The sequence below is a fragment of the Thermobia domestica genome, chromosome 10, assembly GCF_964235325.1.
Source record: "Thermobia domestica chromosome 10, izTheDome1.hap1.1, whole genome shotgun sequence".
Lineage (NCBI taxonomy): Eukaryota > Metazoa > Arthropoda > Insecta > Zygentoma > Lepismatidae > Thermobia > Thermobia domestica.
The window spans coordinates 11,125,943-11,138,062 of record NC_137463.1 but is presented as its reverse complement, the minus strand read 5'-3'; the positions used below and the strand labels follow the sequence as shown (position 1 = coordinate 11,138,062).

The 12,120-nt window shown below is 34.2% G+C and overlaps 1 protein-coding gene across 2 annotated transcripts in view; it reads right to left on the bottom strand.

Moving 5' to 3' along the window:
- cyc (basic helix-loop-helix ARNT-like protein cyc) overlaps window positions 1–10,763 on the bottom strand; it is a 323,518-nt gene extending 312,755 nt beyond the window's left edge. For both annotated transcript variants that reach the window (XM_081727689.1, XM_081727685.1), the window contains exon 1: window positions 10,394–10,763. The gene's annotated coding sequence lies outside the window, so the exon portion shown is untranslated. The remainder of the gene's footprint in view (window positions 1–10,393) is intronic.
- Window positions 10,764–12,120: the final 1,357 nt, after the last annotated feature.

Below are 12,120 nucleotides of genomic sequence, written 5' to 3'. Positions count from 1 at the left end.
TCCTGTGTAAATTTTGTAACACTTCTACTTTAGATACGAGGGTCAGTCAAAAACTTAGTTGCACTGCTTAAGAAAATAAAACAGCATAGAATTTTTAGCGTAAAGTATCGTAAAGTTCCATTCATAATCTACTTTTCAACGTAATTACCTCCAATGTTTTTTTAGACGTTTTTTGGGGGACACTGTCCCTCCGGAGTTCTCAGAGTGCTGCCCTGAGACCAAAATAATGTCTATAATATAATAATAGAATAGTACCAGCAATACCCTCCGGAATACTAAGTGGAACATTGTTTCTCAAAGAGACACTGATTACCTCCTTTATTTAAGCACTTGTCGAGGCGTGGTACAAGTTTTTCTACGCCCTCTGCAAAGAAATCCCGTCCAATGCCCGATAACCATTCTTGGGCTGAAGCTTTTACCTCGTCATCCGAGTGATATCGTCGATTTGAAAGTTCGTCATTCATGGGACTAAACACATCGAAATCACACGATGAAAGGTTTGAGCTATAAGGAGGGTGATCCCACACTTCCCACCTAGCCTTTGTCAGAAGTTCGCAGGTTTCCCTAACCGCGCAATCACATAGCAGGCATATGCCTATCATGTTCCCTCAAGTACATGGGAATACGTCCAGTATGTGCCTTATATACTTCTAAGAAAGAAATCACATGGATGGCAAGTAATAGTCACAGTCTATGTCCTTCCCTAGACACATGCTTGACATGTACGTGGGGAATGTGCCTAGTATGTTCTAGGTATGTTTCCCATGTCGTAAGCGTCAATGAACCGCAAAATTACTCCCCCAAAATATATTAAATCGCCTATATGCGTAATGTGTTTACATTAAGATGAGTCTAAACAACACTTTAAACAAGTAAAAAAAAGAATGTAGGGCTAGCCTAGGGTGGGCGCGAACCATCAACCTTTCGATTACTAGCCGCGTGCTCTTTCTTTGGCCACTGAAGCGATGAAGGGAACGTCGTTTGTAGAGGGATAAATTATTGAGGTCTTTTGCATTCGGCTAATCAGAATGCTCCTTTAACTGCATATATTCGACTATAACCGTTTGGGATCAGATAAAATCTGCTCGCCATGTAATTTTATAACAAATTGACGAGTGTCTATTTACTTTATTTCATGGTTCTTCCATATTCCTTTTAAATGATCGGCGACAATTGCCATCTAATAAAGTTGATGCGTTTATTGCTTCTAGTACACAATCGCTTAGAAAAAGAAGCAACAAATGCATCAAATGTGGGAGATGAATTTAGAACATCTAAATGGCGAATAACTAGCACATCTTGTGCTGTTAGGGTTGTTGTGCTGCATGTGTTCTTACATTATCATGCAGGAGCATGATGCATTTGGACAGTTTACCTGGCCGTCGATTTCTAAGTGCTTTACGCAATCGTTTTAGTGCTTTACAATAAGGAGATGCATTAACTGTGCAATAAAACGAATCACTGCACGCATTTCCAATTTGAACGCCACTTGCAGCTGTCGAGACATGTTTACGACTGATTATCACTACACCTTCATTTGCCTCGTCAAAGCCGCTAGGTCACAGTACAGCTACATGTCTGCAAAGTTGGCACAGTTTCATAGCCTTTGACCGAAAATATTTACGAAGGAGTGCAACTAATTTTCTGACTGATCCATGTATATATTTAATAAAGAGGCAGAGCCTAATTAGAAGTTAATCTCCGGAAGGTATATAAGAGGTGACCAAGTCCCAAGCAGCCAGAAGAAATGGAAGTCTGATGAAGACAGAGTTAGTGTGTTGAAACCGTTACGTGTTTTTTTTTTTTTAAACATATTTTTATCACATAGCTTTGCTCAATGTATTGTGTTTCTGCTGGGTTTGTAGGAAGTATTTCCAGACTAGTCTCGACCACGAAAAGAGTTGTATTGGTAGTTAAGAGAATATCAGTGCGGAAGAGCGTGTTTGAAAAGCGGAGTGAAATATTAGAAACAAAAGAAGATCAAGAGAATAAGAAGTAAATCAGTACGGACATATAAAAAGAGGAAAATAACGAAAAGTTATTAGGGGTGATGCAGAGAAATATAGATGGAAAAAGATCCAAAGAAAAACCAAGAGATGAATTAACAAAGAGAGCAGAGCACAGTCATCAAAGTTTGGAAATTTGCAGAAGAGCGGCATCTGTAGTTGAGAGAACTGAAGAAACATTACACAGCGCACGCTCAAATCCATGACTGGAACCGCTTGAATTAGCATAGGAAGGTTTAATATTGAATAGGTCAATGTTAAAATAATGCTATACATAGTTCGCACTCTGGAAAAAAAAAAAAAAAAAAAAAAGTGAATTAAAAAGATATGAAATTGGCCAATGTTTTAGTGTACTCGGATGGTCGGTGCAAGTGACTCTGGTGTGTATGGTTCTGGATTCGATTGTCAGTGCCGAAAGTGCAAGTACAAAATTCTCTGTTGATCCAGCATCGAAAGACCATACGGAAGCTACTTCAATCGCCAGTAGGGGCACAGTTTAATTTACAATGTAGAAAGTCGGAAACAACGCCGATGGAAGCCTTTGTGCTGACCACGCATCTTACAGCTGAAAGTCCTTTGTCCATATATATATATAAAATTTATAACTAACTCTACAGCCTATGGAAGCCGGAAGTTCAATGCTGTGTTCACAAAAGCTCTTCATTGACTTCTATCCTTAGCCAACTGGATCCAGTTTATACTTTCTATTCCTGTTTGCGAGATCCATCTTAATATTATACTCCCATCTGTTCCTAGGTCTTCCTAATGGATTTTCTGATTGGTCTTCCAGTTAAAACTTTGAAAGCGTTTCTACTTTCTTCCATTCTAGCTACATGACCTGCCCACCTGAGCCTCCTAGACTTCATGACTCTAGCAATGTTTGGTAAACCGTATATATTATGTAGTTTCTCGTTGTGAAGTTTCGCAATTCCCCATTCCCGTTCCTCTTGGGCCCGAATATTCATCTGAGAATCTTGTTCTCGACTTCAGTCTGCGTTCTTTATAATCTAATAACTATAAATTGAAAATTTATAGCCATTAAAAAAAAGACAGAGAGAATTTAAGAAAAAAGTTAGACGTGAAAGCAAGAAATATGTTGCCGACCGAAGTTAAAAATTTTCGAGAAAGTAAATGATCAAAGATTTACGTCCCGAACCCCTAAGCTACCTTGGACAGCCAAAATATGTTACAAAGTTATTCTTTTTTCTTTCCCTTCTTTCTTTTTATGTTTTTAAAGTTGTGATTAGCAAAATTTTAAATATAGTCCTTTCTCTCTTAGATTTTGATCGGTAAATTACCTGAACCCATTGAATTGGTGGATTTTGTAAGCAATTCTTCTAAGTACTACATAAGGTTCTTATCTTATCTTTCGGAACTTTCCTTCGTTCGTACTCAATACAACATCATAGAGTACTAGTCACAAAATAATAATAATAATAATAATAATAATAATAATAATAATAATAATCTATATATATAAAAGAGAACGTACAATTCTTTGTCCGCTCATCACGCTAATACGGCTGAACCAATTTCTTTCATTTTTGGGGGGTTATTAGGATTTGGAGCCTAGATGGTTTTTATCATATCACTTTAATTTTTAATTACCAGTGTCTTGAGATAATTGACCATTCAGGTGTCCACAAATCCTTTGTTAGTTCATCATAGGTAAAAATAAACGTATTTATATGCAACCCGCATGACCGTGTCACTCGGCGGGTTAACATAAATGACAGGCGATATACAGCGGAAAATAGCTTGAATCTTCTGTTTAAAATTTTTTAAAAGATTTGCTTATTTTTACAGACACTTTTACAATATGCCAGCACCGGGATGACCGCAGCGAAGCGGGGCGGGTTAACATAAATGACAGACGATATAATGTTAAGATTTACTGCAATCTTCTATGGTTTTTATCATATCACTTGAAAGCGAAAAAGTAAAAATTATCTAAGTAACAAAGTTTATTGCGTTCCGGGGTGACCGCAGCGAAGCGGGGTGAACGCTGCTAGTAATAATAATAATAATAATAATAATAATAATAATAATAATAATAATAATAATAATAATAATAAAGTTGATATTTTGTTTCTTTATAAAATAGTAAATGATGTCAGTCTCTATTACCTACTTTAATTTCAGAACACTCAACTGCATTACGTGTAATGCAAGACTACTCTGTGTTCCGAAACCTAGACCTGCAATAGCAGAAAATTGGTTATGTGTAGGCTTCCTACTGATTTATTGCAACAATCAACCTGCCACAGATATCGTCCCTTAAAATAATTTTCCAATCCGCGCTGTGCAAAATTAAGCTGTAAATATTATTGTGGAAATATTTGTTACTGTTTTTGTTGATATTCTATTATTTTTGCTGTTACTGTGTTATACGTTTCAATATAGAATGGCTAACATGCTGTATCTGGAATTATACAGACAAATAAATAAAATTATTAATGTTTCATTTTATCTAACAATTCTGCTCACATTTTGAGAATAAAAATGTTACTAACGATTTTATAATATAATCATTCACTTGTCTTGAAGAACTCCCAAAAAATGAATGTTCTCATCCCATAAGGAAACAAAATGTATCAAAAGGAAATGTTATGCACAGATATGCGTCATATGGCATGGCTTAGCTACCTATTTGGATTCTTACCCAGTATCACTTGAAACTCGCTCCTTCGGCATTACAACACACAGATCTTTGCATCCAGGGGTGTTTATTTGAGTAATGTGTGTCTTCAATTGCTGTCATTTCCGGGCTTCTAGACCTGAATTCGATACTCTTTAATTCAAGCAATTGCACATTCCTTACGATGGTTAACATTGAAAACTTGGTACCCACTTTAGAAGTCGAACCCGGGACTATGTTCACCAAAGGTTACCCTTTCGTGTACAAGGAAGAATTACTGAATAAAAGGTTGTTTTTTTTTTTTTTTTTTTTTTTAAGTTTAGTTTAGTTTAGTTTAGTTTAGTTTAATGATCTACGATTTTCCGAGGCTAAAGAAGGCGACGACCACGATCCTGCTGTTGAATAATTATTTTTTTAATTTAACGTCCCACTGTTATGCACCAAAACTAAGGGAGATGGTGATGATGATAATGAATGGAAATCGTGGCATGAAGGAAGAAAGAGAACCCGCGTGGAAACGTACGAACATGGTGTTAGTCCACCATAAAATCCTCTTGGCAGGAGGTAACAGGGATTCCACGAGTCAGAGGTGAAAATCTAAAATCGCAATGGAACATTAATAATAATAATAATAATAATAATAATAATAATAATAATAATAATAATAATAATAATAATAATAATAATAATAATAATAATAATAATATCATCCTTTAAGTATATGTTATTAATTGAGTATCTTCTTTTCCTTTATTTAATACTCCATGTTATATTCAACATTCCTTCTGAATTATTGCGTAAGAATGTATTTATGAATAGCTATTGAAAATATTCTTACATTGTCTGTCCAGTTCGGCAAATTATTTATTACATGTTTTCAACATGTTCTGTCGTTTTCCTCTGTAATTCTTAAAACTCTTAAAACTGTTACACTAGTCTCAATGTTAGTTTATTTTTCTCTCTCCTCCAGAAGTTATCTTCAACTGTAAATTTTTTCCTATGATTTATGTTCCATTAATTCTTCGAGGATAATCTCTAGAGCAAGAAAGATTCTAACAATCTTGAGTCTACTGCAACATATTTTAAAAGTTACTGAAGAAAACATAATACCACGTTGAAATTATATAATAAATAGTTTGCCGTTCTGGAATAATAAAATTTTATAGTAAGAAGCTAAGATAGGAGACAAAACAATTTTACAACGTGAAAATATTTTATTCATTATATTGCATAAAGAGCTGCATAACAAATAAACGAATAAAGCTGAAGAAAAAATTAATATCAATAACGACGATGACAAATTATTTGTCTTTCTCTTTTAGTTTAACGTCCCACGATTATGCACCGAAACTAAGGGCGACGGTGACGATGATGCTAATAAATGAAATTATTACCTATAGACAATATAGCCGATTAATATTACCAATTTTACAGTTGTCATTCCAAAACTTTTTGAGGAATACACTAAAACATATATAGGTCTAAATTAAGATACAAATATTGAAATCTAATTTTGTGCATTCCACATAAAACATTAAAAAAATAAAACTGTACATAAAAGTAAATAAATAAATCAACCAAAATTACTTAGAATTAAAATCAAAGGATTAAACTTTCAATCCTAAACTTTTCCAAAACTTTCGACATAACTTCTGAGTAGCATTAAATCAAAACTTTACTTATTCTAGCTTTTGTGATCAAATTAAACAATGAGTCTGATAATAAATAAATGAATATAATAAATAAATAAATAAAAATTTCTAGACAGGAATAAAAATTTGAAAATGACATTTATTGGAACTGCAAAACTTTGGAAAATAAATATTTTTTTCTTAAGTTTAACGTCCCACGATTATGCTCCGAGGCCAACGGAGATTGTGTTGATGATAACGAACGAAATAGTTGAGTGAGGGAAGCAGAAGAATCCCGAGAAAACCTATGCACACAGAAAATAATACATGAAATGTTTCGTTTACAAAACGTTCCCTGATGGATTGACTAGATACTTAGTTGTTTTTATTTGTTTACGTATTTATTTTTCTATTTCACACGGGAATAGTGGATTGTTGACTCTTGCACGCTATAGTTGTTCTTAATTTAACCCACAAAAACCCAAACATTGTTCAAGTAAGAATTTTTGAACAAAACTTACATGGTTCACTAAATGTGGGTCTTAGATAACAGAAATGTCCAAAAAAAAAAAAAAAAAAAAAGTGTTATTGAATGAACTGGAAACCCAATGTGACACCTGTGACTCAGATAGGAACAGACATGGTTTACAACTTTAATTCAGTACATGAACAATTACTAGTTTAAAAGAGTAATTATTGATCCTTTTAGATACAGGAAAAATAAATTATTAGGGAGTTAAATACTTACTTATTATAGGAATAAATAAAATATATCCGGAAGCTGAAAGGCGCTCGAGAACTCCATGAGCCACATGCAGCTACTGACAAAAAAAGTTGAATAAAATTGCTAAAACCTGAAGAAAAGGAACGAAACAAAGCTTGCTACAAAGGTTTATGTGTGGCTTATAAAGTACAATGGGTATTTGTGTAAAACGTTTGAATCTAACTTTATAAGGTCAGCAGGAAATCAATGTGACACCTGTGATACACTGGGGATTTGTGGGTTAAGGTAGCCACCAATGCTTATAACGACTTTAGTGGCTGTTATTGAACACTAACGCGAAAACAAACAAGAATGTGTTTTACAGGATCGTACGAGCGACACATACGAACTACTGCAAAAGCGTCTGAAGGAAGTTCTTATCCATACCATATACAACTATTAACAACTATTAACGTCTAGTTCCATCTATCATTCTGTTGTTTGACGAAGGAAGACGTCTGTAATTTAAGAAATCAGGTCTTCTGCGTATTGAACAGTTCAAAATTAGGAAAATATTGTAGTTTTCTCCCAAAATTTTAGTACAGAATAAAACACTTACCAATTCAAACGATAATTGTCAAGAATTTATCGCAGAATCGATTCAAGCTACATTTGCTAAAGCTTTAAATAATGATAGAGTAACATATAGTAGATTTTTAATTAGACTGGTGTGCAACTAGGTTATCTATTACTGAAGAAGACATCAGAGTATGTCGAAATTATTTAATAATAATGCATTTGAAATAGATACTAAGGTATGAAATTCAATTCATTTATTAAATATGCATCCATAAGCAAATATCTAGCTTATTCCTCCAACGTTTATCGAACGCAGTTCAATAGACAACGAAAGAAGTGCTGGAACAATTCCCTAAACTAATTCCATAGAGAAGTATATAAAGAACCTTCCATGTTCTTTTTTTAAAGAGACTGGGAAGAAGACTGTTAAATTTGGTGTCAAAGAATAAAATAATATTATGATATATAGACTGCGAGAAACAAATACCACTAGTTTAGTAAAGGGACTCATTATATCTACAATATACAGGCCTGTAAGTAAAAAATCCTTCAATTTGAGCTACCAAAAGTGTGAAAAATCACAATTTGTGCCTTAGGTTGAAAACTACGAAAAAAAGATCGAGTGGTTTAAGAAATTATACAAGAAGCAGTATGGTTGTGAAGCATTCCGTATTTAACAATGGATTTTAGAATAGTTAGTAAGTAATTACTGGATTTTTTTTTTTTTTCTGAAACCCATCTCAATCTTTTAAAATGCGTTGTGTACGTCCGTCGTCTTTTGTGAACATGAGAGATACGTGACAGAACTTATACTGTACAACTTCACGAACCACTTGAGTTAAGCCCTACAGGTTTACAGTTTCAAAAACTGATTCTTGGCACCTTATAGCTAGAAATTAAGGTGTTTTCATGTAATGCTTATTTGAACTAATTTCTTTCATTTGAATCGAACAATCACTTTAAGAAATTAGGTGGTGATGCTTCTTAGTAGCCTGCTAAAAATCAATAACTTAATACCCAAAGAGATTACTATTCATTCTTTTCAGAATGTAATTTCGAAACGAAGGAATAAAATTTATCAATAAAAAGTACCGCAAATCATACCTAGATGCAGCTAGAAGTCACAGAAAAAAAAAATATATATATATCTAATTACAAGCATTTAGGCGCTTCTTGTGGGTAAATTTTACAATACACGCTCCAGCTGCGCATCGATAAGCAGGACTGCTTTTAAAAGGATATAATAGAATAGGGTAGAATAGAGTCGGTTAGCTTAAGGTTAGGGAAGTTCGGAACTATTTTCTTTAAATAAGAAAGTGTAATTTCTCGTACTTGCGTAAGGATTACAAACTGGAGCGGGCACTGTAAAGTTCACTCCATCTTGTTTGTTCATTGAAGTTTGGCGTCTATTTTCAACGCCAAGGATATATGAGGTTTGAGAATTACAACGTACAGTTCAAACCAAAATCCGAACTACCCTAACGATTTCAAACTTCAATTTACCTCCGGAAATTGAACCCGAGACCAAAAATACCAAAGGCGCACGAGCTAGCCATTGGACCACCGTGTAGTGCTTAGGTACGGTACTTCTATATCAAGATAGTACTCAGGTACTAAAACAAAACAAAACCATGTCATACATTCTAAACCCCACTTGGCACTAACGTGAGTTTAATATTCGGTATCCATAATTCGTAAGGAAGGCTTAAATTTATGAACTGAAAATTTTCAGTTTAACGTTCTACGATTATGTCCTTTGGGCTAAGGGAAACGGATAATGGAAGAAATGGTGAAATAAGAATGTGGAAAGAAACGGGAGTACCCCGAGAAAATTCACAGACATGATCTCCATCACAAACTTATTTGATCGGGGATTAAACTAGGGACCGGAAGCACTAGAGATAAGCGCTCTACCACTGAGCCAACATGCTCCCCCCCCCCCTTCCAGCTTTAGATTTAAAATGAAACAAAATCCTTTCCCGACAATATTTTTGGAAACGTTACACATGAGTCAAGAACAAATAGTATAACATGTTAAATTAATTTGATAAAATAATGGGTTTTGGAAAGTGTGTTAATGTTTGTCCCACTATATACCGTCTTCTCTTATATGTTACGATCTTCGTGTATGTTTTAAATTTCTCTCTTATACTTTAATTATGAAGTTAACGAAAGTTTTGCTTCACTCAGAGGCGGATCTAGCTCGGGGCCGGGGAAGACCTATCCCCCCCCCCCCGTTTCGGAGCGACAAAAATAATTTAAGATATTATTTATATATATATATTTTTAAAGTTTATAGTAAACTCATGATATACCTATCATAGTGTGGGGGCTTCTTGCCCTCCCCTAGTTTTTACCTTTTAGATCCGCCTCTGGCTTCACTCCTATTTAATTTACCGTAATTTACAATGATTTCCATGCTTATATACCTTGCACTTGACAGTTACGTAACTTAAAGAGTGTCACAATTCACATGATTCAAGCTTAAAAGAAAGAAGGAAACAATTTATATAAATTTTTATTAACCAAAACCCGATTATTTTTGCTTAAAGAAGTGTCAGGGTGTTTAAGTACTCCTACCACTCGGCACACAATGTTTCTTGTATTACGTAACTCCCAAGAATTCAAAAAATATGTTTTCTTGAATATTATCAACATATTAGTTTCACTATTGAGAAAATCTGTAACTTAAATGCACAAATTAATCAGTTAATATTTTATATTTGAGTGTCAACAAGCTTCACTGTGTATTTACATAATATTTTCTTCTCACCTAGCAAAATTCTTGACAAATACCATGTCATGTAACTTGGATAAAATCAAATTTTTTACTTACATTTTTCATTTAAAAGAAGCTGTCATCCTTATGTAAAGATTCATATCGCAAAAGCCACAAATTACAATAACTTTTAGATACTTAGATTTCACTTGTCAACTTTTTTGGTCACTATTTTACAGTTTGTTTTCATAAATTCTACAACACTAACCACCACGCTTCAACTACAGCCATAACATTCGAGTGACTCGAAATAAGCAGACGGATTGTACAGAGTTAGAAATTTCTAGAAATCGATTACAGTATAAACCTTCCGGAAAACAAATATTGCTTTACTTCTTTCTTCAATCTTCATTGTTTAGAGTAGTTGACACGTTGCTGAATTTTGAAAGGTTCAAAGAAACATTTTCCTGTGTCAATAGACACAATTTCTGTCGTTTTCAAGTTTATATCATAAGTAGGATAATATAAGTATTACTTCCTATCCTGCAGGCTACGAACGTGATTGTGACCCTGTTGCCAACTGTACTGATTATTTCAGTAGAGCTACTGAATTTTCAAGTTACCAACTGGTATACTGATGGGCTTTTTAAAAACTATTAAATCCTCTAATATTTATGCTCCAAAGGAAAGGGATTGCTATTATGTATATCTATATTATAATCAATCTGCAATGTTATGTAAAAATTATGTGATGACGATACTTTACGGAGTTGCTATACGGCAATGGTAACCCCGTTTTATGTATATTATTATTATTATTATTATTATTATTATTATTATTATTATTATTATTATTATTATTATTATTATTATTATTATTATTATTATTATTATTATTAAGTATTCTACCTTTTGGCAGGGTCTGGGACTTTTTTTTTTTTTTAATTTAGATTTGGGCCTGAAAATATTTCTTCCACGTTTCTCGATCTTCAGCTTCCTCTTCTAACTCCCAATATTTTCTTCTTTTTTTCAAATAATCGATCAGTTGTTCTTCTTCTTCCTATTCCTTGCTTTCCTTCCATCTTTCCCTCTATGGCGGTATGAAGAAGACAATTTCTTCGCAAGATGTGGCCAATACAATTGACCTTTTTACGAAGGATGCTGGCTAAAAACGTCCTCTTCTCTCCTATCTGTTTCAAAACATCTTCTTTTGTTGTTCTCTCTGTCCATTTCACCTTCTCCATTTTCCTCCAACACCACATTTCGAAGCTTTCTAAATATTTCTTCTCTAGCTTCCATAATGTCCAAGTCTCTGAACCAGTGTTTGTTTCAGAAAAAAGTTCCGAAGGCCACATTTAGTATTCGGAGGGGCACACATTATTCTTACATGTTTTCGGTATGATTTATTATTATATTACAGACGTATTATTTTGGTCTCTTCCAGGGGGCACTCTTAGAACTCATGTGCCCCCCCCAAAAAAAAAAACATGTCTAGAAGAAACACTGCTTTGAACCACAAATAGAGATGCGCACGAGACGAGTCGAGACAGGATTTTCCTGACAAAATTCGAGTCGAGACACGGCTTTTCCAATAGAGAAATATACATTTTTCGAGTCGAGACATCACTTTTACCGCACATTTTCGAGACGAGACAGCCACAAGTCTTGTCTCGTGCGCATCCCTAACCATAAAGTCAAATACTCCATATAAAGTACTTGACAAACTTCTCCCTTAGTCCAATATGAAACCTGCTAGTTAAGAGCGATCTTCTCTTTTTGAATGTTTTTTTGGCTATGACAATTCTTGATCTTATATCTTTGGTGCAGTACACGTCTCTTGTCAA